General features: G+C 39.5%; 1 non-coding gene across 1 annotated transcript; it reads right to left on the minus strand.

The window, feature by feature from the left end:
• Positions 1-16,220: 16,220 nt before the first annotated feature.
• LOC113249841 (U6 spliceosomal RNA) lies at positions 16,221-16,326 on the minus strand. The gene has a single exon (XR_003313890.1). It is a non-coding gene; the product is annotated as a U6 spliceosomal RNA (small nuclear RNA).
• Positions 16,327-21,987: the final 5,661 nt, after the last annotated feature.

Genomic DNA, 21,987 nt, shown 5'->3' on the forward strand with positions numbered 1-21,987 from the left:
AAAAGCGAAAATGAAATTTGGGGACCTCATCAAGATAAAAAGCTTCTGCACATCAAAGAAACAGTCAACAAAACAAAGGCACAACCCACGGAATGGGAGAAGATATTTGCAAATGATATTACAGATAAAGGGCTGGTATCCAAGATCTATAAAGAACTTCTCAAACTCAACACCGAAAAAACAAATAATCAAGTCAAAAACTGGGCAGAAGACATGAACAGACTCTTTTCCAAAGACATACAAATGGCTAAGATACACATGAAAAAATGTTCAATATCATTAGCCATCAGGGAAATTCAAATCAATACCACATCGATATACCACCTTACACTTGTTAGAATGGCAAATATTGACAGGGCAAGAAACAACAAATGTCGGAGGGGCTGTGGAGAAAGTGGAACCCTCTTACACTGTTGGTGGGTATACATGTTGGTACGGCCACTTTGGAAAACAGTATGGAGGTTCCTCAAAAAGTTAAAAATAGAGCTACTCTATGACCCAGCAATTGCACTACTGGGTATTTACCCCAAAGATACATATGTCGTGAAAAAAAGGGTCATATGGACCCCAATGTTCATAGCAGCAATGTCACAATAGCCAACTGGATAAAGAAGATGTGGTCCATATATACAATGGAATATTACTCAGCCTTCAGAAAGGATGAATACCTACCATTTGCATCAACATAGATGGAAATGGAGGAGATTATGCTAAGTGAAATTAGTCAAGCAGAGAAAGGCAATTTCATATGCTTTCACTGAACATAAGCAATAGCACAGAAGACCATAGGGGAAGGGAGGGAAAACTGAAGGGGAAGAAATCAGAGAGGGATACAAACCATGAGAGACTCTGGACTCCAGGAAACAAACTGAGGGTTCCAGAAGGGAGGGGGTTCGGGGGATGGAGTTGCTGGGTGATAGGTATGAAGGAGGGCATGAGTTGTGATGAGCATTGGGTGTTATGCACAACTCATGAATCATTGAACACTACATCAAAAACTAATGATGTACTATATGTTGGCTAGCTGAACATAATAATAAAAAATAATAAAAAAATGAACATAATAATAAAAAAATAATTAAAGAAATGTTTGGAAGAAGTCGCCTGGAAATCCATCTTACCCTGCACTTTTGCTTGTTGGGAGTTTTTGATTACTGACATTATTTCTTTGCTGGTTATCGGTCTGTTGAAATTTTCTATTTTTTTTTCTTGTTTCGGTTTTCATAGTTTATATTTCTAGGAATTTATCCATTTATTCTAGGTTTTCCAATTTTTTTGGCATATAGTTTTTCATAATATTTTCTTGTGATTGCTTGTATTTTTGTGGTATTGGTTGTTATTTTTTCTCATTAATTTGGCATTTTATTTATTTGAGTCCTTTCTCTACTTTTCCTGATAAGTCTGGCTAGAGGTTTATAAATTTTCTTGATTTTTTTTCAAAGAACCAGTTCCTTGTTTCATTGATCTGTTCTATTTTTTTTTTTTTTAGTTTCTATATCATATATTTCTGCTCTGATCTTTATTATTTCTTTCTTTCTGCTGGTTTTATCTTTTGTTTGTTGTTGTTTTTCTTTTTAAAAATATTTATTTATTTTAGAAAGAGAGTGTATGAGTGGGAGGAGTGGGAGAGGCAGAGGGAGAGGAAGAGAGAAACTCAAGCAGATTCCACACTGAGCACAGAGCATGATGTGTGGCTCTGTCTCACAATCTGAGCTGAAACCTAGAGTTGGATGCTTGACCGTGCCACCCAGGTGCACCTATTGGTGTTTTTCTAGTTCCTTTAGGTGTAAGGTTAGGTTGTTTATTTGAGATTTTTCTTGCTTCTTGAAATAGGTCTGTGTTGTTAGAAACTTCCCTCTGAGAATCACTTTTGTTGCACATCAAATATATGGTCTGTGGTGTTTTCATATTCATTTGCTTCCATGTACTTTTTAATATATTATCTTATTTCCTGGTTGCCACATTCATCATTTAGTAGGATGTTATTTAACTTCCATATATTTGTGGTCTTTTCAGATTTTTTCCTTGTGGTTGACTTCTAGTTCCATAGCATTGTGGTCAGAAAGGATGCAGGTTATGATTCTGATCTTCTTGAATTTGGTGAGATTTATTCTGTGGGATAAAATGTGATGTGTTCTGAATAATGTTCTGTGTATACTTGAAAAGAATGCATATTCTGCTGTTTTAGGATGGAATGTTCTGAATATGTCTGTTAAATCCATCTGTTCCACTGTGTTATTCAAAGTTATTGTTTCATTGTTAATTTTCTGTTTAGATGATATGTCCGTTGATGTAAGTGGGATGTTAAAGTCCCCTGCTATTATCGTATTATTATCAATGAGTTCTTTTATGTTTGTTACTGTTTTATATATGTGGGTGCTCCCAAGTTGAGGGCATATATATTTACAATTGTTAGACCTTTTTGTTGGATTGTCCCTTTTATTATTATATAGTGTCCTCTTCACTCTTGTTACAGTCTTTGTTTAAAAGTCTACTTTGTCCAATATAAGTATTGCTATCTTGGCCTTCTTTTGACATCCATTTGCATGATAAATGTTTCTCTATCCTCTCACTTTCAATCTGCAGATGTCTTTAGGTCTAACATGGGTCTCTTGTAGGAAACATATAGAGGGGTCTTGTTTTGTTTATACATTCTGGCACCCTATGTCTTTTGATTGGAGCAATTAGTCCATTTACACTCAAAGCAATTATTAATAGATATGTATTTGGTGCTATTTTATTACTTGTTTTGTCATTGTTTCTGGAGGTTTTCTCTCTTCCTTTCTACTCTTTGTCACTTTTGGTCTTTCCTTCCCATACAGAGTCCCCTTTAATATTTCTTGCAGTGCTGGTTTAGTGGTCACTAACTCCTTTAGTTTTTGTTTGCCTGGGAAACTCTTTCTTTCTATTGTGAATTACAGCCTTGCTGATTTTTCCCATTCAGCACATTGAATATATTATGCCACTTTTCTCTGGCTTGTCAAATTTCTGTGCTGAGATCTGCTGGTAACTGTGTGGGTCTTCCCTTGTAAATAAGGGACTTCCATTGTCTTGCTGCTTCTAGGATTTTTTTCTTTATCACTATATTTTGAAAACTTAGCTAAAATATGTCTTGGTGTTGGCCTGCTTTTTTGATTTTGATGGGAGTTCTTTGTGCCTCCTGGATCTGGATGTCTTTTTCCTTCTCCAGATTTGGGAAGTTTTTAGCTATTTTTCCTCAAATAAACTTTCATTCCCCTTTCTCTCTCTCCTTCTTCTGGATTCCTATATGAATATTATTACATCTGCTGAAGTCACTGAGCTCCTTAAGTCTACTTTTGTGATCCATCATTCTTCTTTCTCTATTTTGTTCAGCGTCATTATTTTCCATTATTTTATCTACTGTACCACTTATTTATTCCTCTGTTCTTCCATCCTTGTGGTCATTACAACCAGATGGTTTTGACTATCAGATATCGTATTTTAAATTTCTGCCTGAGTGGTTTTTAGCTCTATCTTCTTTGCAGTAAGGGTCTCCCTGATGTCTTCCACACTTTTTGCCAGCCCTGCAAATATCCCTATGACTGTTTCTTTAAATTCTGGATCAGGCATATTACTTATATATGTTTCAATTAGATCTTTGACCATGACATTTTCTTGTTCTTTCTTTTATATGAGTTCCTCCATCTTGGCATTTTGTCTAGGTCTCAGTCTTCTTCTATGTGTTAGAAGAGCCTGTTATGTTTCCTGCTCTTGAGAGTAAGAGCATTATGATGAAGAGGTCATATAATGTCTAGGGCTTGGCACTTCAGGAAGTGTCTCTGTTGTGTGCTACATGCACTCTGCTCTTGTATTTTGACAGCTCTATCCCTCAGGTCAGATGTCTGTGGAGGTTATCCTTGCCTGGAGTGTACAGTTTTTGACCTTGGACAGAGTGTGGCGAGTTTTAACTAGGTGTGCTGGTCTGCTTGTTAAAAAAGACCTGATACTATTTCCACTAGAACTGAAGCTTTGCAGAATTGTATGGTCAGTAGAGTGGTATGTGCAGGCATTCCTGCTGGTCTTCTGGGGAATGGGCCTGAGATGTTATTCCTTAGGCACACTTGCCCCAAAAAAGCGGTACCAGCTCATTGCTGGGGAGGGGTGGACGGGACATGCTGTAGGCAGATTAGGCAGCCAGTGTTGGCACTGTGCTGCTTACTGAAGTTGGTTTATGCTGAAGGGCTGGGGATGGAAGTTGTTCCAGTCAGCTCTTTTGTCCCAGGAGAAGGGATTCCATGCTTTCTTCTTCAGGGAAGACCTCCCAGAAGAGCTAACAATTTTCCTTTGTGTATCTTAGACATTTTTCAGATCGCTGTTTTCACACTGTCTGTCTCTGGGTTGCCTACCTGCCTGGAGCAGTGCAGTGCACTTTGGGCTCTATCCAAGCCAAGCCAAATGACTTTTAAAACTCCAAACTTTAGGGACCTGGTGTGACTGGGACCTGCACTGGTCTGGGGGAGGACCCCACTGCACTGGGACTGATGCAGTTTTGACCCAGAAGGGCAGTCATGCCAGAGTGCAGGGGCCTGGGATTTGGAGCAAAGCAGGCTGAACGGCCAGTATCCATCCAGGTGAGCTGCCCTAGCAGGTTTTCTCTGCATGTATGCTGAGCAGTGGGAGAGCAAAATGGTGACCTTTGTCCCTGGAGAGGCAATGCCACCTCTCACAGATGCACTTCATGAAGAGGGAACAGTCTCTCCCCATATGTCCTAGATAATTCTCTGATCATGCCATCTGCCCCCAGGTTACCTGCTTGCCTTCTCTCCAGGCATAGGGCAGCACCCTCAGGGCTCTATCTAGTCATGCCATGGCCCTCTAAAACTCCAGACTTTGAGTCCTACTGATTGCAAAAACTCATGAAAATCAGCCCCTCTTATTTTCCTAGCCAACGGCTTTGGGGAAGTGTTCTCCTTGTGTAATCCTCTGTGCACCTCTCTCTCTCACCTGTCTCTGGGACCAGGGCTCTCTCTCCTCTGCAGCACCTGCAATCTGTTTCTCCCCCAAATCATGTCTCCACACTTCTTACCTTCCTCAATGTGGACTCTTCTCTCCCTCTAGTTGTGCAGTTTGTTCCGTCAGTCCTCTATACAAAAATAGTTATTTTTTGGGTATTCAAAATGATTGGTAGTTATCTAGCTGTGTTCAATAGACGAGGCAAGCTTACAGTCCCCCTACTATGCTGCTGTCTTACCTCCCTGGCTTACAGAGTTTCTGTTGACAGTCTCCTACTAGCCTTATGGGATTTCCTTTGTAAGTTAATGACTTCTTTTGTCTTGCTATTTTCAAAAGTTTTTCCTTATTACTATATTTTGCAAGTTTAATAACAGTATGTCTTGCTGTGGGTCTGCTTTTGTTGATTTTTTGTGGGAAATTTTCAGCTATTATTTCCTCAAATTTTCTGCCCCCTTTTCTCTTTCTTCTTCTGTGACTCTTATAATATGAATGTTATTACCTCTGATGGAGTCAATGAGTTCCTTAAGTCTATTATCGTTTTTGTAGAATTCTTTTCTTTCTTTTATTCAGCTTGCTTACTTTCTATTTCTCTGTCTTCTAGATCATTAATTTGTTCCTCTGCTTCTTCTAGCCTGCTGTTCATTCCATCAAGCATGTTTCTCATTTTGTTTGTTGTGTCTTTTATCTCTGTTATGTTATTACTAATCTCTTTGTTAATGGTCTCACTCATGTCTTCCTCTCTTTTCAAGTCCAGTGAGTGTCCTTATCATCTTTTAAATTCTCTATCAGGCATGTTATGTATATCTGTTTCACTTAGCTCTGGGTGTGGCCTTCTCCTGTTATTTCATTTGGGATAAATTTCTCAGTCTCCTCATTTTGCCTGTTTCTCTGTGTCTGTTTCAATGTTAAGAAAGTCAGCTGTGTCTTCTGTTCTTGAGAGTACTGAGTTTATGAAGAAGATGTCCTGGAGTGCCCACTTTGCCTATCGTGGCAGGGTTTGATCCCTATGCTGTTATGAGGCCAGCCTGGGCCACCACGGAATTTTATTTGGGCAATGTCAGCATTCAGAATAGATGTCTGCTCTCAGCTCATTTGCCAAGGTTGTGGTCTCATCAAACTGCAGAACACTCTGTATTGTCCTAAGAGGATTTTCTTGGTGGGTACGACCTGCAGATATACCAAATGCCTATCCCCAGTTAGTTGGGAGAGATAAATACCTTCCCAGACAAACAAAACTGAAGGAATTCATGACCACTAAACCAGCCCTGCAAGTAATATTAAAAAGGGACTCTTTGAGTGTGAAAGAAAGACTGAAAGCAACAAAGACTAAAAAAATACAGAGAAAATCTCCAGAAACAATAACTTGACAAACAATACAATGGAACTAAATTCACATCTATCAATAATCACTCTGAATGTAAATGGGCTAAATACTCCAATGAAAAGACATAGGGTATCAGAATGGATAAAAATACAAGACCCATCATATAGATGGGGAGATGACGGGGAAACATCTATCATGCAAATGCATGAAAGCCAGAGTAGCCATACTTAATATCAGAAAAACTAGACTTTAAAACAAAGCCTATAACAAGAGATGAAGGGGACTATATCATAATTAAGGGGTCTATCCCACAAGAAGTTCTAACAATTGTAAATATTTATGCCCACAAATTGGGAGCACCCAAATATATAAAATAATTAATAAAAACACAAAAGAACCCATTGATAACAATACAATAATAGTAAGGGACATTAACAACCCACTTATAGCAATGGGCAGATCTTCTAAGCAGAAAATCAACAAGGAAACAATGGCTTTGAATGATGCACTGGACCAGATGAACTTAACAGATACATTCAGAACATTTCATCCTAAAACAGCAGAATACACATTCTTTTCAAGTGCACATGGGACATTCTCCAGAATAGATCACATACTGGGTCATAAATCAGGCCTCAACAAATAAAAAAAAAGATTGAAATCATACCATGCATATTTTCTGACCACAATGCTGTGAAACTTGAAGACAACCACAAGAGCAAAAATTTGGAAAGACCACAAATACATGGAGGAAAAGAACATCCTACTAGAGAATGAATGGGTTAACCAGGAAATGCAAAAAAGAAATTTAAAAATACATGGAAACAAATGAAAATGAGAACACAACAGTCCAAAACTTTTGGGATGCAGCAAAAGCAGTCGTAAGAGGGAAGTATATATAGGGTCTACCTCAATAAGCAAGAAAAGTCTCAAATATCTAACCTTATCCCTAAAGGAGCCAGAGGAAAACAGCAAATCAAACCTAAAACCAAGAGAGGAAAGGAAGTAATAATTATTACAGCAGAAGTAAATGATATGGAAACAAACAAAAAAGCAGTCAAACAGATCAGTGAAACTAAGAGCTGGTTCCTTGAAAGAATTAATGAAATTGATAAGTCTTAGCCAGACTTATCAAAAAGAGAAAGGACCCAAATAAATAAAAACATGCATGGGAGAGGAGAGAGTATAACAAACATCACAGAAGTAAAAAGAATTATAAGAGAATATTATAAAAAACTATATGCCAAAAAACTGGACAATCTGGAAAAAAATGGGTAAATTCCTAGAAACATATAAACTATGAAAACTGAAACAGGAAGAAATAGAAAATTTGAATAGACCATACCCAGCAAAGAAATCGAATCAGTATTCAAAAATATCCCAACAAACAAAAATGCTGTGCCAAATGGCTTCAAAGGCAAATTCTACCAAACATTTAAAGAAGAGTTAATACCTATTCTTCTCAAACTGTTCCAAAAAATAGAAGTGGAAGGAAAACTTCCAAACTTATTTAAAGGCCATATACAAAAGTCCCACAGCTAATTTCATTCTCAATGGGGAAAATCCGAGAGCTTTTCCCCTACAGTCAGGAACAAGACAGGTATGTCCACTCTCGCCATTGTTATTTTACATAGTACTTGAAGTTCTAGCCACAGCAATCAGACAACACAAAGAAATAAAAGGCATCCAAATTGGCAAGGAAGAAGTCAAATTTTCTCCATTCCCAGATGATATAACTCTATGTAGAAAACTCAAAAGACTTCACCAAAAATTTGCTAGAACTCATACATGAATTCAGCAATATCACAGGATACAAAATCAACATACGGATATCTATCACATTTCTATACACAAATAATGAAGTAGCAGAAAGAGAAATCAAGGGATCCATCCCATTTACAACTGCACCAAAACCCATAAGATACTAAGGAATAAATCCAGCCAAAGAGGTAAAAGATCTGTATCTGGAAAACTATTGAGAATGACACAAAGAAATGAAAAACATTCCATGCTCATAGATTGGAAGAACAAATGTTAAAATGTCTATACTACCCAAAGCAATCTATACCTTGAATGCAATCCCTATCAAAATACCACCAGCATTTTTCACAGAGCTAGAACAAACAACCCTAAAATTTGTATGGAACCACAAAAGAACCTAAATTGCCAAAGAATCTTGAAAAAGAAAAAAAAAGCTGGAGGCATCACACTTCCAGATTTCAATCTATATTACAAAGTTGTAGTGATCAAGATAGTATGGTACTGGCACAAAACCAGACACACAGATCAATGGAACAGAATAGAAAACCCAGAAATGGACCTGCAACTGAATGGTTAGCTTACTTTTGACAAAGCAGGAAAAGAATATCCTTTGGAAATAAGACAGTCTCTTCAACAAATGTGTTGGGAAAACTGGAAAGCAACATGCAGAAGAATGAAACTGGACCACTTTCTTACACCATACACAAAAATAAAATCAAAATGGATGAAAGACCTACATGTGAAACAGGAAACCATCAAAACCCTAGAGGAGAACATAGGCAGCAACCTCTTTGACATTGGCCGTAGCAATTTATTACTAGGTACATCTCTGGGGCAAGCAAAACAAAAGCAAAAATGATCTATTGGGACTTCTTCAAGATATCAAACTTCTGCACAGTCAAGGAAACAATCACCAAAACTAAAAGGAAGCCTATGGAATGGAGAGGATACTTGCAATAACATATCTGATAAAGGATTAGTTTATAAACTCTATGAAGAACTTATCAAATTCAACACCCAAAAAAGAAATAATCTAGTTAAGAAATGGGCAGAAGTGGGTGCCTGGGTGGCTCAGTTGGTTGAGCGACTGCCTTCAGCTCAGGTCAGGATCCCGGAGTCCTAGGATCAAGGCCCGCATCAGGCTCCCTTCTCAGCAGGGAGTCTGCTTCTCCCTCTGACCCTCTCTCCTCTCATGCTCTCTCTCACTCTCTCTCTCAAACAAACAAATAAATAAATAAATAAATAAAATCTTTAAAAAAAAGGGCAGAAGGCATGAATAGATATTTTTTCCAAAGAAGACATACAGATGGGCAACAGACACATGAAGTGATGCTCAACATCACTCATCATCAGGGAAATGCAAATAAAAACTATGATGCAATATCACCTTGCACCTGTTAGAATGGCTACAATTAATAACACAGGTAACAACAGATGTTGGTGAGGATGTGGAGAATGGGGAACCCCCTTACACAGTTGGTGGGAAAGCAAACTGGTGCAGCCATTCTGGAAAACAGTATGAAGATTACTCCAACAGTTCATATAAGAACTACCCTACAACCCAGCAATAGCAGTACTATGTATTTACCCAAGGAATCCAAAAATACTGTTTCAAATGGGCACATCCCCCCGATGTTTATAGCAGCATTATCAACAATAGCCAAATTATGGAAAGAGCCCAAATGTCCATTGACTGATGAATGGATAAATAAAAGGTTTTGTATATATATGTGTGTGTGTGTATAGACACACACACACAGGAATATTATTCAGCCATCAAAAAGGAAGATATCTTGCCACATGCAGCAAAGTGGATGGAGCTAGAATGCATTATGCTAAGGAAGACAAATACCATATAATTTCACTCATGTGGTATTGAAGAAACAAAACAAAGAAGCAAAGGAATAAAAGAGAGAGGGAGGCAAACCAAGAAACAGACTCTCAACTAGCAGAGGAGAGGTGGAGGTGGGTGAGTAAAATAAGTGATGGGGTTTAAGGAGTGCACTTGCTGTGATGAGCACTGGGCATTGTATGGAAGTGTTGAATCACTATATTGTACACTTGCGGCTAATATTACGTTGTATATTAGCTAACTGGTATTTAAGTAAAAATTTTAAAAAATAAAGAAAAGAAATGACACTTATATGAAACTAGCCTGTTGACCAGAACCAGAAACCTAGGAATCATCTTGTCCTCTTTTGTCTTTTCCACTACTCCATGCTAATTCTTGTCACCAAATCCTTATGAGTCTACTTCTAAATTTGTCTTTAATATGTCTTTTCCTTTCTAACCAACTGTCACTGCTGTTTAAAATATTATCACCTCTCAGCTGGACCCCTGCACTAGCCTGCTAACTGAACCGATCTGCTTGCCACCACTTGTGATCCCCTACAATCTTTTTAACACAGTGCTACCAGTACAATCTTTCTAAAATGCAAATATGAACACATCATTATTCCTCTGCTTGACATCTTTCAATGTCTTTATCACCCCTATCTTTACCACTTCACAGTCTAAGCTCCAACCATTCAGAATTATTTGCAGTTCATTGAAGGTGCCATGCTCTCTTGCTTGTGCACTTGTTCATGCCATTCTTACTTTCTTGCATGCTATTCTTCATCTGGATATCTTTTACATTAAGACTCTTAGGGCATCACCTTGCCCCAAAGCTTTCCCTGTTACCACCAGTCCAGGTTAAGTGCCAAGTTAAAGTACATTCCAATACCTCATTAAATTGCTTAGCATTACCATTGCCTGTTTTTAACAGGTCTGTCTGTTCAGTAGACTGGAGAGCTCCTTGAGAGCAGAAACTGAGTTGAAGTCATCTCAGGGTTTCTGAATTATGTTCTCTTAAGTCTTGGTTTTGTGTATTTTGGAATAATAAAACTGTTCTTCTCAGCAAAGTCAGGTCTAGGTTTTCTCTGAATCTTGAATCCTACAATTCTTCTATGGCAACACAAAATCAGTTAAAAACTACCACATTCTGGGGCACCTGGCTGGCTCAGTTGGCTAAGTGTCTGCCTTTGGCTCAGGTCATGATCCCAGGGTCGTGGAGATTGAGCCCCATGCCGGTCTCCCTGCTCGGCGGGGAGCCTGCTTCTGCTTCTCCCTCTGCCTTTCCCCCGCTTGTGCTCTCTCACTCTCTGTCAAATAAATAAATAAAATTGAGAAAAATAAAAAAAAAGTTACCACACTTTGAAACAAGTTGCTCAGAACTCAGAATACAGAGTGTGTCTCCTTTCTTGGAATGAGGAAGAGAAAATGTCTACAAAATGTGAGAACAAACCTGAATTAGTATCTTGATAAATGATCCTGTGACAGAATAAAGATGCTGTTTTAAGGACAATAAACTGCTACTAGTAGAGAAAGCCTTGAGAGCTTCTCAGTTTTGTCTTTTTACTTTGCCTAAAGCAGGTCAAAATTCTCCAGTGTTTTCTTTCAAGTACAAAACACACTTGGTACTAATTTAAATAAGTTGTACATTCTGAATCCAATTCAGTTTAAAATTGAGTAATTATAATAAAATGAAGATTTTGCTAGATTAAATTGATAGGAATAGAAACAAAGTCTATTTAGGCTATATAGGGTTTGGTCAAAAACATTTTTTTAACATAACAGTTTCTGATTGGGAAATCATGGAGTTTTAGAGCTAAAAAGACACTTTTAGATAAGGAACCATCTCAGCATTGGTATGATGGCAAAAAATAAATACTGTGTACACTTGTAACTTGTAAAAATACAGGATTCTATCTTCTCCCTACTCATTTTTCCAGCAAGGAAATGTCTACTTATTCTGCTTCATGTATCTGCCATATAGTTTAGACTGGTAGGCTTTCAGGAGGTGGGAGCTTCTTAAAATTGATCATCAGCAAAAGGATTTCAAAATTTCAATCAAAGCTTTCAGCATGGATCCAAGTTAAATTGGGTCAACAAACTGAAGTTTGTATGTTACAAATGCTGCTTTCATTCAACTTGAACATGCTGAGTGGTTGAAATAGGAGTTCTGAATTCTAGACAATCTAAATCTGAAAGCAGGGGAGAGGTCAGACAAAATATCTAACAATTAAACAAATGAGGTCAATAGAAAAAAATACAACAAGCAAAGCAATCTTCTCTTTAGAATGAGAAATGTGTTTTTTTTTAAAGTCAGGTTTACCTTTTATTAATTCATTTTTATGATTTACTAAGATTAATAATTAACTAGTAACTAACACATAGCAATACCTGTAACAGGTATTTTTCAGGTGTTTTATATACATAATTCAAATCAGTGAAGGAGGCACTATTATTATCCCCATTTTTACAGATGAAGAAACTGTAGCATAAAGAGGTTAAATAACATGGCCAATATCACACAGCCAAGAGGCAAACCAAGGCTTGAAACCAAGCAATGTGCTTCCAAAACCAGGACAACTAAAACATATGGTGGTTTGGTATTTGAAATTTATAAAAGCAATAAATAAATCTAAATGCATAGTATCTGCACTTCCTGCCCCCTCTCTCCTACTACCCTTGCACTGTCTCCTTCATTTAGGGGGTTAAACTAAAAAGAGAGAGCAGCAGTCAAATGTTTGATTTCGATGCAAATGTCTCTCATTTATTTAAAGCACAACATATTGGACAATATTAGTTCTCAACATTTGCTGCAACATGGACGGCACTGGAGGAGATAATGCTAAGTGAAATAAGTCAAGCAGAGAAAGACAATTATCATGTGATTTCTCTCATCTATGGAACGTAAGAACTAGGAAGATCGGTAGGGGAAGAAAGGGATAAAGAAAGGGGGGGTAATCAGAAGGGGGAATGAAGCATGAGAGACTATGGACTCTGGGAAACAAACTGAGGGCTTCAGAAGGGAAGGGGGTGGGGGAATGGGATAGGCTGGTGATAGGTAGTAAGGAGGGCACGTATTGCATGGTGCACTGGGTGTTATACACAACTAATGAATCATCGAACTTTACATCAGAAACCAGGGATGTACTGTATGGTGACTAACATAATATAATAAAAAAACATTAAAATAAAAAAAATATTAGTTGTTCAATTTCTGTAGAATTTTTTAACCAACAACTTTAGAGTAGAAATGCTGTGATAACATCATCTATAACTTCACTGTGGCAGAGTTTTCTTATTTGACTTCCATTAAAAGAAAGTAACATATTTTGTTTTTAGAATCTTCTAGTCTAATAATGTAGGCTGCTGAGAAAAAAGGTTTATAGGTGTAATTTTCACTATCATAGAGCAGCGCAGAGTATGCTACACCGTCAGATAAATGAATGTCTAGTAAAATATTTCAACAAAATTAAATGAGTCCCATCTTAAGTGGGCCATCTTGCCCATGAAAATTGGGTCCTGACAGGTAAGCTGGATCAATCAGGCCCAGGTTGTTTGCTAAAGAGTCAGGATTATATCCCAGAAATGAGAGACAGATCACATCCTTTTACACCTAATGTAAGAGATATGGCCCTGTTCAATTCTTAAAAGATACTGGGAAGCGAACAAAAGATTGAAATCTGAGCTAAGTGGAACTATTCAAGCTTAATTGGTGTGTCAAAAGAATATAAAGATCATATTTTCCAAAGGCTCTAAACTTTAATCTGATGATAATGTGGCAATAGAATGCAATCAAAGGTGCCAGTATATCTTTGAAAGTGTATAATCTTGGTATGCAACTCAAACTATTTATTCTGCCTGATTTAATTATACAGCCTGATTGACAACACTCAGTGCAAGCAATCCATTCTAATGCCTTCTGAAGAGAATACCTGAGTCCAGGTACATAAATGTTGCCAGAACAGTGATAAATGACTAGATCACCTTCTTCTGACATGAATAGCAACACTGATTCAACAGTGTGGAGTGTTGTTTAGAAAAAGAAAAAGTGAGTGTTAATGATATGCTATAAACGTGTGCTGGAAAAAAAATGCTGAGGACAGGTGCAAACAATTTTCTGTGTGGAAAATCAAATATAGCTGTAATGATATGTGATAGAACAGCAGATGTTTCCCAGAACAAGTATCACTTCCATCACTAATGCCTTTCTTATTTTTTTAAGCCACTTTCATTGACCCACAGACACACTGCTTTGTTTGGGGTTTAATAAAAACAGAGTTAATTAACATGTAACACAAAATGACATTTTCTTTTACTTCTGTACATGATTTGTTAGCAGAAGGAAAACTGCTTCATTCTTTAATTATGGCCAAATGCTAAAGTCATTATATTCTTGCTTGATAAGGCTGTGAGCTTTCCTGTTTATGACCAAGTGATAAAAAAGTCATATTTTTTACTGAAATAGTTCTATGAAATACATGTTTTAAGTTTTTTCAAAAAATATTCATTTTATGCATACTTGAAATTGACATTCTTATGAGAATGAATGCCATTGAGTCATATATTTTTCTATGATTAAACCAGGCAAGAAATCTATGCTCATGGATATAAATGTCCTCATTTATAGACCTTTGTGTCTATATAAGGGAGAGAAAGCTAAGGAAAATGGAAGGAAGCACATGGGCATATAAATATATAACTGCAAAGGGATAGGAATGGTGGATAAGGGATGCTGGCACTGTAATCCACAAGTTACTATTGAGGGGGGCTTTAATGGATGGATTGGCTTTCCCAGGTTACTGGTACTAAGAAGGAATCATGCCCTTTTTAAGAGGAAGTAATGCAGAAAGAAAGAAATTGCAACTTGGTTCCTTTTACTCTTTCAAAGTTAGGATACTGTGAGCAGAATAGTGTGGAATAATCTAAGGAACTCAGAATATGGATGAAGGTGTGCCAGAATCCAGAAAGATATCCTTGAATTTTGAAATACATGGGAGAAACTAAAACGTTAGGAAAAGTGAGAGAGGTTGGAGCACTAAAGACAACATAGGATGGTGGGGAAGATGAAACAAGTGCATTCCTTAACTTTTTAGTTATTAAGGGTGAAATCATAGGAATTGAAAAGAGTGGAGTTTAGGCAAAATTGGAGAATTAAAATCCTTTGTATATCATCTATGGACATTACATGTTAGAGCTTAATTTTTATAAAAATATATTGTGATAAATACATATTAAGATCTAAGAAAGAGATTCAATATGTCTTTTTAATATGGAAGCTATTCTCAAAACTGCTGACAAAGGGGGAATGTGTGTGTGTGTGTGAGAGAGAGAGAGAGAGAGAAAGAGAGAGAGAGAGAGAGAGAGAGAGAGGGACCAGGAGCAGGGGACTAATGGTGTGAGTGGAACAGAGGGAAATACTACTCAAAGGCAAGGTACATTATGACAATTTCAGTTTCGAATGAAGAATAACCCAACTCAATCTAGTTTAAATAAGAGAGAAATCCATTCTGTGTAAATGAAAAGTCCAGAGCTTCAAGCAGAGCTGGTTCCAGTCACTCGAAGGATAGCTCTCACTTCTCCTCCTTGATTCTGATTTTCTCTGTGTGTGTTTTATCTTTTGGAAAATTCCCTCCCATTGTATTAACAAGTATAGATTTACACCATCTTTATATCTTTTAATTACAGAGATAGAATTTCTTACTCAAGTTCCAGCAAAACTTCTAGCAATTTCCCCCACAGACTGGCTTAGATCACTTGCCCATTCCTGAACTAATCATTTTGGCCAAGGAGATGGGATACTGCTATTGAAAATGTCTATCATCTTACAACTTCTCTGGTCAGTCAGAGAAGTAAACCCAACAAGATAAAGTTTCTATTACTAGAGAAAGAATGAGGTGGAAGAAAATCACGTTAAGCAAAACTGTACAAACTGTACAAACATGTAACAAAACTGTAGCTAACACAACAGACTATCAGCAATATGTCCAAAATGATGATGTGAGAAGGGCACATATAATATGAGTGTAAATACTTTGATTTCAATTATCTGGATGTTCTATATAAACGTATAGGTGGAAGGGCGCCTGGGTGGTTCAGTCATTAAGCACCGGCCTTTGGCTCAGGGTGTGATCCTGGTGTTCTGGGATCGAGCCCCGCATTGGGCTCCTACACTGGGAGCCTGCTTCTTCCTCTCCCATTCCCCCTGCTTGTGTTCCCTCTCTTGCTGGCTGTCTCTCTCTCTCTCTGTCAAATAAATAAATAAATTCTTTAAAAAAAAAGTATAGGTGGAACACATGCCCATTTTTTTCAGGTAATAGCCTTCATTTTTTTTTTAATGGAATGCTTCATGATTTTGTGTGTTACCCTGGTGCAGAGGCCATGCTAATCTTCTCTGTATAATTCCAGTTTTAGTATTTGGGCTGCCAAACTAGTGCAACAGCTTTCATTCTTAATTAGTGTTTCTCCAGTACAGTCTTTGGACCAATTGCACCAGAATTATTAGGGAACCCTGTTAAAAATAATTTCCTGGGTTCTACCCTAAATCTGTTGAGTCAGAATCTACAAATAAATTCCTCTTGGCCAGGAACAGTTTTAGCAGGTACCCTGGGTGATTTTTGTGTAACTTTAAGCTCCAGAGCCATCGCTTTATGTTATTTAGACACACTGAATTGTAATACTGGGAGAAGCTATTGTGTTTGGTTTTGTAATATAGGATGTAAACAAAGTAAGCCCATTTTTAGTGCTCAACAAATATTTGATGCATTAAATAACTGTTTCTTATTAGTTCAGAATAATTAAGTAGAAGCCCTAAGAACTAAAGATAATTCAAAATCACAGGTAATTTTTTTTAATGTGGGGACTTCTGGCTATGGTGTGGTAATGAGGACAGCAAAAATTCTTTGCTCTCAAACAACGCTAAAACTTGACAGCATAGTTTTTAAAAAATCACCATTTCAGGGATCTGGAACGGAACAGAAGCAACCGACAAACTGAGAAACATTTATTCATGTAAAACTGAATTTCAGGAAAAAACAATGAAAGTCTGTAGCAGTCTTGTCTGGGACTTCTCCCAGCCTGCTCCCGTATCAGTGTAAGGTAGTTCTATCACAGTGGAGCTGGCAGTGAAAATTAGCAGCACTGCTGGTAGAAGGGGCTAACTTGATTTGGAGTAGAGAATGACAAACCTATGTCCAATTGCATTGTCAAAAAAGCAGCTACCTCAATAGAAGATGAGCAGAAAAAGTTAGCAGCATAGTAATCGCAGGGCGAAGCCCTGATTGGAGTCAATGGCGGACCAAACAACCAGCTGAAACTTAACAGAAAAATTCTGGATATGAGAGAACCCTGGTGGCGGTATCCTTGGCTGTCCAGGAGGTTACATCAATGCAAAGGGAGACCTGAAAGGATTTGGTGGAAATGAATGGGCAGTACTAGAAAATGACCTGAATTTGTACATATACATAAAGTCACACACAAATCCATCAGCATTGGGTGGATGCCTTACTGACACATGTTGTTTGAGCACAACCTCTGACCAATTGTTAGCTGACCATTAAATTATGAAAACACAGAGGTGATTCCTAGGAAGCCAGGCTGAAAAGAAACAAAATGATTAAAAAAAAATAAGAAGAACAAGCACCAGAGACCACAAAGCACGGGGGAGACAGATTCCACTGAAAAGCTACAAATAAATGAAATAAAACTAGCAACAACAACCAGCTTCAGGAGGAAAAAAAAGAATCCAGAGCTCTTACAATATATTACATAAAATATTGAGTTTTTAAAAATAAAATGACAAGATATGAAAAGAAACAAGATTCAAGGGTAGGATCAAGATGGCAGAGTAGGAAGATCCTGAGCTCACCTTCTCCTGTTAAAATCGACACCAAAATTTACAACTACATATAGAACCACTACCTGTGAGAATGAATTGAAGACTAGCAGAACAGATCATACACAACTAAAGATAAAAAGAAAAAAAATCACCTTGAAATGGTAAGAGGGGTGGAGATGTGATTTGGTCGGGACCCACACACCCAGCACAGCAACCCATAAGCAGGAGTGGTATCACAGTTGCAGAGGTCCTCCTTGAGGAATGGGGGCTTTGATCCCCACATCAGGATCCACAGCCTGGGCAACCTGCATGAGAAAGATGAACCCCCATCGTGTGTGGCTTTAAAAACCAACAAGGCTTATGTTCAAGAGAGCTGGAGGGCACTAGGAAACTGCAACTCTGCTCCTAAATGGTGTGCACATGATATCACTCATTCTGAGCCCCAGCACAAAGGCAACAGTTTGAAAAATACCTGGCTTACATGTGAAGATCCACTGACTAATTCTAGGCTGGGATCTATTGGAACATTCTCTGGGGACAGAAGCACTGGCAGGTACCTTTTCCTTTTTTAGCCTCTCCCATCTACCTAGCTGGCCCAGTGCTGGTGAGTCCCATTTCTGACATTCTCCATCTACTGTACAAGAATTGCTTGCACAGTCCTGACATTCTCCTGAGAATTCACCTGGCTCAAACCACCCACTGGGCCAAAGCCCCTTCCCAGCATCTCACTGCCTTGCCAATCCTGGTGGACAGCCTTGGCCAGCAGCAGTGGCCCTCTCTAGGAGCTCACAGCCCTGAAACTCCTGGTGGACATCCTCAGCTGGCACTGGAGCCCATCCCAAGGGCTCCTGTCCCAGGGAACCAGCCCTCCACACTAGAATATCTACTTCACAGCAAGCCACACAGGAGGCCTAATCTGCCCACCAGTACACCCATAGCTGTCATAGCCAGGCCTGGCAGCCAGCCATGCTGGAGTTCAACCCCATACATCAGCATACCCACAACAGTTGTGGCTGAGCCTCTCAGCTAGCTGAGCTGAGGGTCAGATCCACTCACCAGCAAGCCTGTAGCAGTCATGGCTGGACCTTCCAGACAGCCATACCAGGGGTCACCCCAATATAACAGCAAGTCTACACCGGTTGTGATGTGGCAACAATGGAAGCGTGCATGCAGGCCACACAGGGGTCATTGCTGGAGCACCCAGCTCAGGTGACAAGGGGGGGCGTGTATGTACTACTGTAATCCAAAGCTTTATTATAAAGCCACTCTTTCAAGACTGGAAGATATAACTGATTTACTCAATATATGGAAAAAAATCAAAAGTTAGGCAAAATGAGGATACAGAAGGGTATGTTTCAAATGAAAGAATAAAACCTCAAATAAGAACTAAATGAAATGAAAATACAAATTCCGCCAGATAGTGAGGATACTCAGAAGATGGTGGAGTAGGAGTAAGCTCACTTCATACCACAGACACACCTAGATAACAGCCACATTAGTTTGTCTAACCCAGAAAATGACTAGAAGACTGGTCGAACACACTTTCCACAGTTAATTGTAGAGAGAAGGCCACTCCAAAAATAGTAGGAAGGGCAAAGACTTGGTAGGAACCAAACTGCCATTAAAACAAACCACAAATGGGAGGGTGCCACAATCATGGAGAAAAGGGAGGAGCAGGCCATACACCAGGCACCCCACACAAGGGGGACCTGCAGTAGGAAGACAAGTCTCCATAACAATTGGCTTTGAAAACTAGTGGGGCTTAACTTTAAGTTTTTTACAACCACCCGGGCTTATCTCTGGGTACTTTAAAAACCAGGAGACTCAACTATGGGAGAGCTGGACGGTGATAGGAAACTGAGTCCCCACCATTAAAGAGGCAGCATAAAAACAATCCCGCTGAGATATAGCATAAAAGCAACAGTTTGAAAGGCTTCTGGGTATATGTGAAGGCAATTTCTTTACTAATCTCAGAATGTATGCCAGAAGGGAAGGGACCTTTAGGAGACTGCTCCAGGAACAAAAGAATGGCAGGTACCATTTCTCTATACCCCACCCTCCAACTTAGATGCTCAGTCATCTCTGGTAACCAGCATGAACATTCTCCACCTAACTTCTTTTTAACTTAAATTCAATTAGTTAACATATAGCGTACTATTAGTTTCAAGAGTAGAATTTAGTGATTCATCAGTTACATATAACACCCAGTGCTCATTACATCAAATGTCCTCCTTAATGCCCATCACCCAATTACCCATCCCCCACCCGCCTCCCCTCCGGCAGCCCTCAGTTTATTTCCTAGAGTTAAGAGTCTCTTATGGTTTAAGATGGCAGAGGAGTAGGAGACCCCTTTTTCAGCCGGTCCCCTGAGTCTAGTTGGATAGGCACCAGACCACCCTGAACATCCACGGAATCAGCCTGAGACACAGGAAGATACATCTGGATCACTACAAACGAACATCTCCAGTGCTGAGTATTGAGGTACGAAGCGGGGAGCCATGAAACCGCGCACAGATATCAGAAGATAAACGGAAGGGGGAGGGAGCCGCCGCGTTTCGGCGCCGGGAAGCGGTAGCCACCTGCACGGGGGAGCTGGCAGACTCGCGGACCGGCACCCAAGAGAGAGGAGACTGAGACTGTGAGCTGGGGAACGCGCTGCCACCAGACTGAAAACTGGAGCTCCGGTGTGCTCAGTGGAACCAGACTGAGACCTGGAGCTCTGGGAGTGCGTGGGGGCAGCTGGTGGCTGGCGGCTGGCTGTGTTAGAAACACAAAGGACAGAGACTCACAGGCCCTGGAAGTGAAGGCTGGGACGCTGGGTGTGGGGCGCACATCCCGGGATGCTGCAGGGTTGAGCAGCACCAACAGAAACAGAGTTAAAGTGGCTAGAAAACCAGTGGAGAACGGTTCGCAATCCCTCTGTTCTGAGACAGAGGCTGAGATTTCGCCACTGCTGCTCTGACTCTCAGAAGAGACACAGCAAACTGCCAGGGAAAGCCGCCAGAGAACAAAAGCCTGGAAATACCGGCTCAGGGAGTGCCCATCCCCATCCCCCCTCGCAGGGGACACGGAGACTCTACCCAAACAGGGTTTTCTGAGTATCAGCACGGCAGGCCCCTCCCCCAGAAGGCAGGCTGAAAAATCAAGAAGCCCACATTCCTAAGATCCCTATAAAACAAGGGCGCACGGCCTGAGTCCCGGTCAATAATTTGGGCTCTGGACAACCCCGCAACCTCTCCTCATCAGAATGATGAGAAGGAGAAATCCCCCCCCCCCAGCAAAGAAAAGACAATGAGTCTGTGGCCTCTGCCACAGAACTGATGGATATGGATATAGCCAAATTATCAGAAATGGAATTCAGAGCAACAATGATCAAGATGATGTGTAGACTGGAAAAAAGTATTAATGAAAATGTTAATGAGACTATAGAATCTCTAAGGGCAGAAATGAGAGCGAATCTGGCAGAATTTAAAAATTCTATGAGCCAAATGCAGGCAAAACTAGAGGCTTTGACGGCCAGAGTGAATGAGGCAGAAGAACGTATCAGCGAATTGGAGGATGGGTTAGTAGAAGAAAAAACGAAAATAGAAGCTGGACTCAAAAAATTCCACGCTCAGGAATGAAGGTTACGGGAGATTACTGACTCAGTAAAATGTTCCAATGTCAGAATCATCGGCATCCCCGAGGGGGTAGAGAAAAACAGAGGTCTAGAAGAGATATTTGAACAAATTGTAGCTGAAAACTTCCCTAATCTAGCAAGGGAAACAAACATTCATGCCCAAGAGGCAGAGAGGACCCCTCCCAAGCTCAAACACGACAAACCTACACCACGTCACGTCATAGTGCATTTCGCAAATATTAGATCCAAGGATACAGTATAAAAAGCAGCCAGGGCAAAGAAATTTCTCACGTACCAAAGCAAAGGCATCAGAATTACATCAGACCTGTCTACACAGACCTGGAATCAGAGAAAGGGTTGGGGGGGGGGGCATTTTTAAAGCTCTTTCAGAGAAAAACATGTAGCCAAGGATCCTTTATCCAGCAAGGCTGTCATTCAGAATGGATGGAGAAATAAAGACCTACCAGAATCGCCAGTCATTGACCAATTTTGTAACCACAAAACCAGCCCTAAAGGAGATATTAAGCAGGGTTCTATAAAAGTAAGAAGGCCCCAAGAGTGATACAGAACAGAAACTCACAATCTATAGAAACAAAGACTTTACTGGCAACATGGCATCATTAAAATCATATCTCTCAATAA

The sequence above is a fragment of the Ursus arctos genome, chromosome X (genome assembly GCF_023065955.2).
Source record: "Ursus arctos isolate Adak ecotype North America chromosome X, UrsArc2.0, whole genome shotgun sequence".
Taxonomy (NCBI): Eukaryota; Metazoa; Chordata; class Mammalia; order Carnivora; family Ursidae; genus Ursus; species Ursus arctos.